Source organism: Camponotus vicinus, unplaced genomic scaffold, assembly GCF_025532165.1.
Source record: "Camponotus vicinus isolate PSW18456_S1 unplaced genomic scaffold, iyCamVici1.0 SCAF_9, whole genome shotgun sequence".
Lineage (NCBI taxonomy): Eukaryota > Metazoa > Arthropoda > Insecta > Hymenoptera > Formicidae > Camponotus > Camponotus vicinus.
The window spans coordinates 18,302,975-18,316,983 of record NW_028141981.1 but is presented as its reverse complement, the minus strand read 5'-3'; the positions used below and the strand labels follow the sequence as shown (position 1 = coordinate 18,316,983).

The window sequence follows — 14,009 nt, the reverse complement described above, 5'->3', positions numbered from 1 at the left end:
TATATGCTGCTCCCTGTTTCATTTCCACCTAGATCGACAAGTTTCAGGACACTCGGTGTTTACGGAAAATCGATTTAAGAAAAACCAATAGAATGAAAAAGCGCGGAATAAAATATTTATAAGAATGTACAACACGCGAGTACAAGCTCCAACAATAAAATACGCAATATAAATAAGTGTTTCAGAAATTCCCCCATCCTTAATTTTGACGAGATTTTTTTGGATAATTTAATCAGCGAGAAGGATTCGTCTAGTCAGAGATTCGCTAAAAAATCTACTAATATTAAAATCGAGGTTCGACGTAACAATCGTGATTGCGACTATCGCGCGAAAGTTTGATGACAAAAAGAGCGCTAATACGCGGTTCTCCAGTGATATTTCGCAAGCACTCTGACAGAGATCGACGACATGACGCAAAAAAAAAATAATATTAGGAAACTTCTTAATCGCGAGGTATAAACGCTTCAATCTCGTCGCCCTCGCTCGAATTACAGAGGAGGACATTATGGAACTGGAGAAGGGATGGAGAAGAAACGTCGTTGGCCCTCTCGAGGAAACTTATATTCCTCGGGCCGTGTGAAAGGTTGCCTCCATCGAGTCGAGGGTGAATGCGACACACGTGCGTTCTTGCGCGCTCTCGCCGTCCCTCGATAATTACTTCTCCAACTTCTCACAAAAACAACGACTTTCTCGCGACAGGTTCTCGTTTGTCTCGTTTATTTCCCATTGCATCCGTTCGTTTCGCGTGCATACGCATATGCGTGTATCGACATAATTTAATCGCTTCGTATCTTGTTAATTCCGTCATGAAGGGAACCTTATTTACTCGATTCGAAGCCGCTTATACCACTCAGTAGAATCTTGTTTAAATGTATTCCCTTTTTCACGCGTAACATATATTTTCTAATTAATTTTCTGACACATTCTTACGTGTATGTGTGTGTGTGTGTGTGTGTGTGTGTGTGTATAATATAATACAAATGTATAATTTATATTTAAAAAATATAATGATTTAATATGTCCATGAAAATTATCTTCAAGATCGCTAACATGTTTTATGTTGAGCAGATTTGGAATGAGCATAAATAATACGTGTGTATGTGTGTGAGATGCATATCATTTTTATTTAATTTATATGACCAATTATTTTTCGCAAAATACATTCTTCTTCTTACAGCATCATTTTTTAAAGAAATATTGCTACGATAATTCTCATTCAGATAATATAGCGCGGTGGCACACATACTTAATTTTACAGTTACATATTTGGTGATGAAATAAATAAAATATATTTAAAAATATATTTTATCCTTCCAGATTGAGATACACAGAGACGCTCGAGATTTGCTCCTCTAAGAAGAGGCTCTAGGAAGGCAATCACGCTCTCTGTCGTGGAAGATACTTAACCGCCATCGATGTCTAGCCGGGAATATACTATGGCGGGAAAAAGGCGCCCCTGTTCGCACCACGAAATGTATTCCGAGTGTATCGTCATACGAGTTCGTTGGCATCGCGAAGTCGGGAAGACGCTGCGCGACAGGTGCTTAAAGCCCATCCTCGCGTACACGTACATCCGGGGTAAGTGCACGAACCGCTCGGTTTCTCATCGGGAATACGTAATCCGCGACACGCGCGGGCATACCAATTTCTCCCGTTACACGAAATATCGCAGGAGAGAATACCGGTCGAAAGATAGAAAGAGACAGAGAGAAGAACAGGATAGAAGAGCGAGGTATATCCGCGCTTTTGTCAGCGCCGGCGACAGCTCTTAAGTGGATCTCGAAATAATCGGACGCGCGTGACGTACATCGATCGAGATTCTCCCCTCTTCTACTGTCGATTCGATCGAGATGTCTCGAAAAGACAACTCGCCGTGAAATATAGACAGTTCTTCGATCAATCTTTCACCAGTCTCTTACCGAGAGGATGAGATTTCTACGACTTTGATGTGTTTAATTCAGATTATTTAAGTATCTTCTTGCAAATAAATATAAGGGTTATTTTTAGACATATTAGACTATATAAAGATTAAATATAAAGATTATTTTTAGACATACTAAACTAAAATTATCTCGGTTTACTGAATTTCAGGAAATTAGTGTCTGCCATTTACATCATATATTCAGCTATTAATCAATTGTAAATTAAATCGCCAAGTTCTATTAACTTCCAAGTTCTATAACTTAATATTTATTTCAATTACATGCCATGTAATGAATAACAAATTTATTAAAACATGCAAAAGTTACCAGACTGGTTACCACTGATACCTATGACCTATGACCTGACGTTTATTCGCGGAAAGAAGCGTATTTTAAGCGATACGTTTTCAATGTGACCGCATTAGCGACGACATTATTAACGGTAACAGTACTGGTAGCGTTAACGACGGCAGGACGGGCGTTGCAGACGAGTTGGAAGGAAGAACGCTACCGGCGCAGGCGGCGGAAGAGGGTAGTGCCGGGTGGCGAGGGGGAAAGGGTGGCACGAACGGAAGCGAAAGGAGAATGTCGGAGAGAGGGAGCGGAAGGACTCGGTTCGCCCGGGGGCGTGGGTGGAAGCTCGAGCCAGGACGACGGCGGACTCCGCGGGGATGAACGGGACCGGAGGGGGAGGGTACCGGAACCGGAACCAGGGAGCGCAGGAACACGAACAGACTCGACGTCGACGGTGGCGTCGGCGTCGGCCCCGATATGGCGGAAGCGTCGCGTTTGCCGGAAGTCGCCAAGGAAATGAAATGCCTCCCAGCCGGGGAGGCCGCCCTTCCTCCTCCACCCCCGGGAGTTTCTACCCCGCCGTCACCCTCCCACCGGAACCGACGTTCCTCGCCAGGATTTCCAGAGTTCTCCTCTTTCCAGGGAACGTAGCGGGGGTGGCGGAGACGGCGGCGGCGACCGGAGAAGAGCGTCGCGGCGAGATAGCGTCGAACTTTGCGTCAAGTACGGGAAAACGAGGAAAGGGCCTCGGGAGACGTTCGCTCGCACTTATTCCAAGAGACACGGAAATAAGAACGTTGCGCGCGTGCGATGAAAAAATTATGCTGTTTTACTTTGCGAAGCTTATTACATATTTAATGATTCCAACCTATCACTTATTAACGTGCGAGCGTAAAACGTTTGATAATTATTGCCAACAATAATATGATTTAATATCATAATTTACATTATAATTTTATAGTAAAGATTAGAGATCTCTTGAATAAAATGTGAATATGCTTTTGCTTCGAAACTTTTAAACAAGATGTTTCTCGCTTCTCAAGGACTTGATTTATTAGACTCGATAATTGAATCGCACCTGCCAGAGAAAGGTAGTATCGTCTTAATTGTCATTCTTTACAAACGCGATTCTTTGCTTCTCGGTAAATGCACGCGTGTAGCCTCGTGTACCTGGCGAACGTGATGATGCCACGGGCAAACGAAGATATTCCGACTTCCGTTCGTGCGCAGGAATTTCTTCCCGGAATAGTTTGGACGCTGGTTAATCGAGTTCTTCATTCAAATTCCATTCACGGAAAGAAGAAAAAAAAAAGGATTGGTCAGAGTCACACGATTGCGGGCTGAGTAACCAACGTCGATGATTCGTCGTTAGCATTTAATGACAATCACGACGATAAATCGATGTCGATGATGATGGTGGATATAAGTATATTCGTATTTTTCAATCTTTTTCTTTTTTTTTTCGTTAGTGGAATTGTATTCATGTTTCATAATATTATTCATCTTTTGTGAATTTTGATTAATTCGGCACGAATTGAATAAACTTTTTACTCGTTTATTTATAATATAATAACGCACGTGTAAATAAAAGTATTATTTACATTTATATTATTTTCGGACATTTATAATTAATATTTTAGTTTACAGTTCGGCAGAATATTAAAAATTAATAATTAAATTTATACGTATGTCTGACTGTAGCTTTAAAATATGGAACGGAACACTCTTTTATCTCATCTGAGAAAAATTACGGAAAAAATTAAAACATAGTTTATAACGGCTAAGTAAGCTGTCATTTATTACCGTCACGCTACCGGCGATTATTTACGTCGTTATTAACTAGATAAGAGCAATAGCGCATTAAAACGTTCAACGTGTAAAAAAAGGAGAACTGTCATTACTGCGAAGAAAGAAGAAAAGAACACGTCACGCGATGCACACGCACACGCACTCGCACTCGCACTCCAGTGCACGATGCATCCGCCGTTGCTTGCACACGCCAGCGTGAATGACGCGTTATTTTCCGATGAGATTATTTCCGGTAAGTCTGCGTGATTCCGCGCGCGTCACTTCCTCTCCCGCTCGCGCCACCGTCTTTTTCTTCGTATGTATAATCTTCACATCAGCTCCGTTTCTTCGACGCTCATTGTCGGACTCATTGCGCCGAATTACGTCATCTTGTGAAAATCGTTGCTACTTCCTGCGCGTGTACCCGAGCGAAAATAGTTTCGCGCGAGCTCGTCGCAAGTAAGTGGGAACACGAGTTAATTCGAGAATGCTCTTCATGGGTAAATTATTCGTCGCAACGAATGGCAGCGACCATAAAAAAAAGAAATTCGTTCTGAGCGTTGCGATATAAATGATGTCAAAGTAGGGGAAAAATTAAGTTTTATAGACTCTTCTGTGATTTCACGCATATAATTATGATGTAAATCTATAAATCTTACTTTTTTACTCGTATCGTAAAAGATTTATTGTTAATGTCATAAAATAATCATTTGTTTTTTAATATTATATTATCGTGAATCAAACTTGCATATTGCTATATTTTACCTAATAATACCTAATAATACCTTCATCACTTATAATCATAATATTAATCAATATTATATCATATTAATTTTCTACAACCAAGATTCCACAATCGATTATCGATAAGATTCGTGCATAATCAAGTATCAATATACTTTATCGCGGACAGTTTATTAATTTATATAGTTTATTAATTTATATAATAATATTTATATTGCAGTTACAGACTTGATTAAATTTTCACGTTGCATATTTTATTTTAATAAAATGACTTTAAAAACATAGACGTAAAGACATTGCAAGATGATATATTATTTTTGACTTTTTTCCCACAAAGTCGCTGGCTATGCAATTGCGAAATTGATAAAATCAGTCTCTTGTTCAAACAAGCGTCAAGTTGCAGTCGAGCACTACGCGATCTCTATCTCGGGTACACTAACTACTTCTTTCTGATTAACGAGAGTTAGATATCGTGAAACGGACATGCCGATGCACGATAGTATTATTCGTCATAGCGCGCGCGGTTTCCTCGACATCGTCGAAAAGCTTGCGGAGACTTCCGGCCGCGACGAAATCCCGTCGCTCACCGACCCTGACCGAGCACACCCGTGACAATTAGTTCCAGCAGTGATTCGTTCAGTTCCCACGCGGTACGATTAAGCCTATTAATAACGTCTTGCGACTCGATTTGAGTATGTTTTACTGATCTTAAGTCTGCCCTTTCCCACTTTCCTTTTTAAAACAATGTGAATATCAAAGTGTCCCGAAGCGCCTGATTCATAGTCTTCACAATCTGACTTGATAGATATAGAACATGTATATATTTGACAAGTGTGTTTTAAACCGTCTAAATATTTGCAAGTTAAGTGGATCACGAGATTCTTCAGAAAGAGAATATAAAATTTTTATGCATCTCTTAAAATTAGACGTTCAATTCTCTGATTTTATATCGTTTATTTAATAATATTGTCTGGTAACCTGACAAATTTTCCAATATTTAATTTTTCAGCAAACTGTTATTTCGAATGTAACATGGCATGTACCTTTTTTGTGTCGCATTCAAAAATACACCGTCTGTGATATATAATATTAATGTTCAATATTTAAGAAAATTTAAAATTTAAAATAAAGCTATATAATTGACAATTCGTGCAATCACAATATTCTTTGTCGACAGAAAATCTAGTTTAGTACTAAAAGTTATATCGGAAAGACCTACGTGACAAATTTTGAAATTTAATCCCAGATAAATCAAATATCCAATGCAATCCTCTTATATTGTAGCCGCAGTTAGAACAATGCATCCATTTGGCCGATATCAAATCTTGGCAGCAGATGGGACTTAGTGTTACGTCGATATGAGAATCGATATGCGCAGAAAATTGAAAACTGTTACAATCAAGCTTCAAGAACGCATCAGAACATATCAAACATTTGCCAGATAATTAACTTAAATACATTTACACAATTATTTTGAAATTTTTTAACTGCTCGCTGAACGATAACTGCTTGTGCAGCGGAACCTATTTACAACGAACAGCATTTCGAGATATCGGCAAGATGCCGCACCGCATCGAACAGATGTCATAACTGCCAATAAATACAAAACGCGACGCTAAATAGGCGAGTCCGTTAAACAGGAGAGAGAAGACAGGAAACGATTATCGGATAGCGAGGATTCATGATGCTATTCTACAACGGCAAAATTTTCGCGGTGTCAGTTTAGCGAGATTAATTTCGCGAATAGAAATAAAACAGATCCGATTTTAATGCAATAGATTTGTATTATATTAATAGACCGCACAATAACGGTGATCAGCCTGTCAGACTGTCCGTAGATCGGTCTCATTACGTAAAGTGAGAGAAGGAAAGGCTGCCTTCTTTGCGTGCCGACAACTATTACGCGGCAGACTAATAAATGGTAATAGACGAGAAGCGGATAAGATCCGCGCGTTAAAAGAATTGTAATAACGAGTCAATGGCTGCCACTGTTATTAGACGGAAACTATGTGACTTCGGAGGCACTCGTGTTATTTGCCTTTCACCGTTACCGTGGCATACCATTCAGGTGCGACCCGCGTGTTTCCGGAACCCCATAAAATATATGTGAGATACTAAATTTTTGTTAACTTGAATAATGTTAGGAAAATATCATCATTTTCAATTAAAAGCTTCACCAATGCTCTAAAGAGCAATAATTTTTCGTTTAGATAATGCTGATGTTATTTTTGCAGAGATTATTTTATATATAATAGAGCTTACATCTCTCTTTCTCATAATCCTTCTATACTTTTAATTTATTTCATTTTAAAAAATTTCCTTTTTATGATCTGTGTAAAATTTATGAAAGATATATTTTGAAAAACCTAAGAAAAGAAACTTCTATAAGATTCTAAAAGACTTCGAGTGGTTAGTTTCTATAAATAACGAATCTAAATAACGAAATGTAATATTTTTTGTCAAATATTATGGTTATATGTATATATATTTTAATATAAATGCTAAAACATTTGCTAATGCAGTTTTAATTAAATATTACAATTTTTTGTATTGTGAATAACATTTTTTAATAAAATTATTTTTAAATAGATTGCTAAAATATTACTTCTTTAGAATTATATTTGAAATAGATTTTTAATGCAATGTGTGATAAGTATTAAATATTTTCATATTTATTATATTATTAATTGGTAATCAGAGACACAGTAAAATAAATAAGATTAAATGAGTTTCACTCACCGATATGATGCGCAGTGGCGGAAATCTCCATGCAACGCGTTCATCTGTAACATATAAATATATTCATATTATAAAATAGTGTCAAAAATAATTATTTCATAAGCAATACTTATATCGTGCGGAGTTCATTTAACGAAACTATCTCATGGTCACATTATTGAAGTGATATATCGTATAATAAATATGCGATACTTTTTTGGCATTCTTGATATTATATGTTTGTTTGGAAATATTCATTCTCGTTAATTTATTCTCGTTTTATTTTTCGGTAATTTTATTAAAACATGTTACACATGCAATGTTCAGAACTACGGTTGCATGGAATTTATTTGACAAAATTATCATATATAAGATAAAACTTTAGAATAAGACATCAAGATCGTATCGTGTTGACATATGTTGTCAAGACTATCCTGAGTAATGTTCAAAAGATTTTAGCTATTGCTCGTATTAAAAAGTTACTAACAAAAGAATTTTCATGAATTATATGCAATTTTTAGATACTATGTATATTTCCCTCTCTGCAGGGGGGCGGAATCCAGGCATGTACATTTCACCTTGACCCTCGCTGAGAGTGAATTTCGCTTTGTCTTGCAAAGTGCATGCGTGAACGCAGTAGATTCTGCTCCCCTGTGGAGGACCTCACTTTCGAAAGGAATAACCCAAACCTAATTTCTAATTTAAACCAAATTTTAGTTGTAAATTAGAAGGTTTGAGTTAGGTTATATTTTCCGGAAGAGGAACCCTCCACAGAAAGGTGAAACCTACTGCGTTTACGCACGTTACATTTCACCTTGACCCTCGCTGAGAGTGAACTTTACTTTGTCTTGAAAAATGCATAATTAAATAACTCATAAATAACTGCGTGAAACAATAGTAGATGGATGGTAGGAACATGGAAACAATTAAGCATCCTTATTTTCGATTTTTATTAGAGCATTATGATCTTATTAATGCTACGATCGCTTTTTCTTAATAATATATAGTTATAATTATAGAAAAAAAATTTATAAAACTATAAGACAAGATCCACAACTTTTTTCAAGTTGTCTCGAAACTTATAAAATATATAAGTTAAAAAGATCGGAGAATAAGCGCTCATATTAAATATTTATCACAAAATTAAATAAGTTATAAATTGCTTGCCTCAGATTTGCTGCGCCATCATCATGTGCATTCTCCTCCTCCTTCTCTCTAGTTTATCCTTTGCTGTTCCTTAGTAGCACTTACATAACTTTCACTCGCGAAAATATGGTTAATTATATTCGCGCGCATACTAATGGTATTATAAAATAATGCAAAATACAATGATTTGCTTGATACTTTACACTTTACACGGTATATTCCCGATATTAATTGCACGCGACGTATACAGTTTGTTATATTACGATAGGAGAATATAATGCAAAATCTGCGATCAGCAAATCCGTTGCACTCGAGAATTGGGTAGTAAAATTCACAATTTAATATAAATATAAATTTCTGCGGACTGTAATATTTGAAAATATTATTAGGTTTACGACTATTACGATAAATTTCGATTAAGTGTAAATCTCATGAATTATGTTTTGATAAATTACAATGATGTACATCGAATTCTAGGTAGTTATAAAATATTAAAATGCAAGATTAATAACTATATTTATTAATCAATATAATACTCGATTCAAAATCGATGTGTCCTGTGTCCGCAAAGTTTCATTAATGATCGAAAAATACGAAGAAGATATTGGTAATTTTATTCTGACATCATGCAAATCGAATTAATTCGTTACTTGAATCAAATAGTCATTATTGTGTGTTATTCACCGCAAGAATTAATCACACGAATTAATAATTGTAGGGAATCTAATCTAATTCTAGGAATCTAAAATTCTAGGGAATGGTTTAAAGTCTTTTCGCGATTGCATTCCAAAAGATACTGCGACACATAAAATAGCTCATACCTTGCTCGAGCTTCGTGCCAATGACAACAAGGTGACTGTGTATACACAAAACATAGTGCGCTCTATAGGTTACAGAAAACAAACATTGCATATGTGTAACAGCACATAGTTATGATTATCTTAAAATATCTAAGAATTGTGAAAGAAATATATATATATATAATTCATGTTTCTTGAATGTTTCTTGAATCTCCAATTAATTGGTAATAATAGAATGATATACAGCAATTTTTTCTTACGTTAATCACTCAATTCTACGTATTATGCACTTTCTCAATCAGAAAATTATTGATAAATTATATCATTATTAATGTGCACCTGACACTGCCTGATATCACACGTGACTCGAATTAATTCGGTACTTAAATCAAATAGTTATTACTGCGCGATCCTCTTTATGTGCCGTCCATCGAGAAAGTTAACGCACAGACCGATAATCACTAATTATTTTAATTATAGAGAGAATCATTGCGTTTAGTCTTTTCGCGATCGTGTTCAGAAAGATACTACGATCCGGAACGACTCTTACTTCGCTCAAACCACGTGAATGATAATAAGGTCACTGCATATCTATAATATATAGTAAGTACTATAGGTTACAAAAAATAAATGTTGAATATGTTACAGCTAGTTGTTATCATGAGATAACAAAATATTGCAAAATAGAATAAAATATTATTCTCTCATATTTCTTGAATTTTAAATTAATTGCCAATAAAGAAAAATTATATATATACACATATGTATATATTTATATAATATATATTTCACACACAGAGTCCGAAAATGATTAATTGCTTACATCTAAATTATCCAAAAATTTGAATCGCGACGCAAAATATATTACATATATATAAATACTAGTATATTTAAGAATAATGTAAAATATCAGCTATTTTAATGTCGCGATATAATATTTTATAATTTCCATTTTTTACCACACTTTAATTACTTCAAATGAATATATATCGCTAGAGATATCGCTTTGATAAATCGCCTCGATACGCTTACTTAGTCGTTAATTGCGAGTTAATTAATTGTGAAAGATTAATAATTTGTATTAATTATAGAAAATAATCGTGTTGCGCGATTTCTAATATTTGTCACGATTATATATTCTGAGAGAAAATACGTAAATGTTGTGTGCAGCGAGAAGACTTGAGCGAAAACATAATGTCGTGAGATATTCTGCGTATATTACTTACTTTTTCATTACTTTTTCAATCGCAAAAAATATCGGAAGATGCCAAACGCGATCATCCCTATAATTTATTACAATTAACATGCTTATCAGTTTGTAATTAATTAATTAATTAATTCCCGCTATAAGCGATGTAAGAATATTTCGATGACAACTATTTGATTCAAATAATGAAATGGTATCGACAATGTTTATTAATAGTATATTTCATAGAATTTATACATGCGTTGGAAATGTATACTATATGCTTGTGATATTGAGAATTGCGATTATATTTTATGTATTTATTTTATATATATATTTTCTGGTCGCAGTCCATCGCGTTTTAACTTGGCATCGAATTATATAATATCACACGATATCAGAAATTGTTGATATCATTTCTGAATTTTTTGATCATTAACGGAAATGTGGATAGGAATGGAACGACATTGCGGCGCATTTAATTAGTAAATACGGCTGCATCTAACGAGCCATATTTTGATATCTGTCAAACGCATAACAAAAATTCAGTGTTTGCATCAATAATTTATTAAAATACGTATTTTATATAATTTATTCGATCAAAATCTATCACGCAAATAGTCACGTGATGTTTTCGTATATCATGTCTTCAGAGGATATTTATTTTTAATTTTAACCTATATATATATATACATATATATATATATATATATATATATATATATATTTAAATATATATTTATACTTGTGTTAGAATGTGAGATAGAGTAAATTCGCGATTTTCGAATATCATAGCTTCTTGTGTGTGTGTGTGTGTGATCACAGTTTTTATTTTACTGTTATAATATAACAAAGTGCACGTCGTGTGCGATTAATGTCGAGAATATTACGCAAAATCGTGCATTACCTTTATTGATTAGTGCGCACACGATTTTATAATTAACCATTTCCGTAAATTAGTATTGCATAAGTGCTAGAAAAAAAACAATGAAACAAGAGAGAAGGAGTGAGTTAGATGATAACGGAATAAAATTATGAGATAAGACATTTTATGACTTAAATTTGTATTTGTTATTTCTAAAATTAATGTCTCGTTTATCTATGAAACAAACTTTAATAGAGAAAAGGCTAATTTGAGAAGGCTAGTTTATTGACATCCTAATAATCCATACATCAGCCGTGATTTACTATCAGGTACCTGTAATTTATTTCTTTTCGGCCCTATAATAAGCACATTTTTCACACTCTATTATCTCCATCATAATCGACGTCATTTTGCAATTTCCCATCAAGCGACGAAATATATTTATGCATATCATTCTCAAATTAGGACAATGTTTTCATATCATGATGCGTGATCATAACATTCGTGGATGTGTAAATTTTATATCAATATTTGGGATGTCGCAGCAGTTTGCCTTCATTATATTATTATAACATACTTCAATATTGTTAGAGTAAAGCGATGAGAAATAGCGGGATAACTCTAATGTTCAAAATTAGAGACAAGTGGCATGAACGATATTATTTAATTTAAAGCTATAGTTTGACACACACACATGCGCTGTAGATGATTACTTTGCTAGTATATTTTTATTCCCTTGCCACAGTTAATTTCTCCGGTATTATTTTAAAATCCACGTAGTACATATTGCAATACTATTTACAATGATAATATATTCTTTTCTAATTCTAAAGATAGAGGTGAACTTCTGTTTAATTATACTAACTTATGTGTTATATATTAAAGATATAACATAACAGTAAAAAGAATTGTGGATTATAAAAATCATAAGAGATTGCATATTCGATATGTAATATTATAAACAAAATAAAAAATATTTAATTAAATAAATAAAGTCTTTAGTGTAAAATAAAATAAATATCCATAGTTGTTGAAGACAAATTGCTAAAGTAGTACACAAACGAAACAAGTAAAATTAATATAAATAACGAAATTGCCAAAAAATATTATCTATATATATTTTTATATCCGAAAAATAATACTCTCAATTCATGATTCTCCGTTTTGCAATCATTTCCAAGCGACGAGCATATGGCAGTTGTATCGGAGTGTTTATATCATGGATCACGGAGGAGAAAATTATTCGATGCCCGTAGCTAATGATAATCACTTAATTACATTATGATGCTTTGTTCGCGAGTACTCGCATCGAGTGCTCCAAGTGCGGGATCGCTACGTTGACCGCGATCGATTATCTCGATTTGGTTGCGGCCGCGTGATTAGAATACCGATTAACCGTGATTAGACGTGACCGTGGACATTCCTGCCGCACGCAAATGCCTGTTGGTTACAATGGTGTCGAATAACAGTGTTATCTATACAGCGGGACGACGTACGTGCGTGCGTACGTGCGTGCGTTGGACCATAAGCCCCGATTATGCGTTTCCCTAAACCCCTATCGGACACCGCAAAGGAAAGTTTCCAGCAATATCAGGAGAGTACCGTCTCCTTCTTTTTATAAGATATTACCTCAGTATTATAAAATATTAATAATAAAATTATATATATATATATATATATATATATATATATATATATATAATACGAGATATAATAGTATTCTCCCCTCTATTTTAAATTAAAATATGTATTTTTTATTAAATAAATTTTTTCTGTCATTTTTTGTTTGTAAACCTAAATCATTCGCATCTTTCGATCTTCATACTTTAAAGTTGGATGAGACTTGACAGTTCATAGTTCCGAGTAATGCTCACAAAAATTATAGAGAAAAAATTATAGAGAAAAAAATTATAGAGAACAATATATTAGAAGAGGGAAAAAAAATTGATATCCAGGTCCCTTTGTTCGGCGCGACCAAGACCTAAAACAGAATCTCGTTCAGAACAGGCCTGTCGAGCGTGTAATTTCTTTGGGAATCGCCGATGGGAGAAGCGCGCGCGAAGTGGCGGGAAGACAGAAGGATTGAGTAACGGATCGGCGAACGCGAGGTGAAAGAGAGAAGGAGGAGGGAGAGAACGCGGAGACTAAAGGGGATCGAGTATTAATAGAGACTCGGGCGACTGGAAGCCGGAACTGAGCAGCGCGTACCTCTCTTCCTCCTCCTTCTCTTCCATCTCCGTTTATCTCTTCGGAAGGAGAGAGATGGAGAAAGAAAGAGAGAGACGGAGACAGAGAGAAAGAGAGGTCGCCTTATTTATAAACGGCGAGATGAAACGTGGCTATGCCGTCGTGAGAGGAAACCGTTCTCGTACTCATACTCAGCGATCCAACGCAGCTCCCACGCTTCCACAGATGTATTATAGTATGTGTGCGATTGCACCCCTGACGTAATGCATAAACGGCGCATTTGTTTAAAAAACTGCGCCTGCATTATTATTATTTAAGCCCACTTTCTCCGCACGAGTTCGATAGCGTCTTATCGAGTG

At 35.2% G+C, this 14,009-nt stretch overlaps 1 protein-coding gene and 1 long non-coding RNA gene across 8 annotated transcripts in view; one reads left to right on the top strand and one right to left on the bottom strand.

The window, feature by feature from the left end:
- Positions 1 to 7,013, top strand: part of LOC145976585 (uncharacterized) — a 72,963-nt gene extending 65,950 nt beyond the window's left edge. For 2 of the 3 annotated variants that reach the window (XM_083107790.1, XM_083107789.1), the window contains exon 3: positions 1,318 to 3,801. The gene's annotated coding sequence lies outside the window, so the exon portion shown is untranslated. Of the gene's footprint in view, positions 1 to 1,317; positions 3,802 to 6,032 lie in introns of those variants that run through there. The other variant, XR_014440280.1, reaches the window with a different exon arrangement.
- Positions 1 to 14,009, bottom strand: part of LOC145976584 (uncharacterized) — a 106,990-nt gene that overhangs the window by 64,719 nt on the left and 28,262 nt on the right. For all 5 annotated transcript variants that reach the window (XR_014440278.1, XR_014440277.1, XR_014440276.1 and 2 more), the window contains one exon: positions 7,488 to 7,531. This is a non-coding gene — a long non-coding RNA (uncharacterized LOC145976584). The remainder of the gene's footprint in view (positions 1 to 7,487; positions 7,532 to 14,009) is intronic.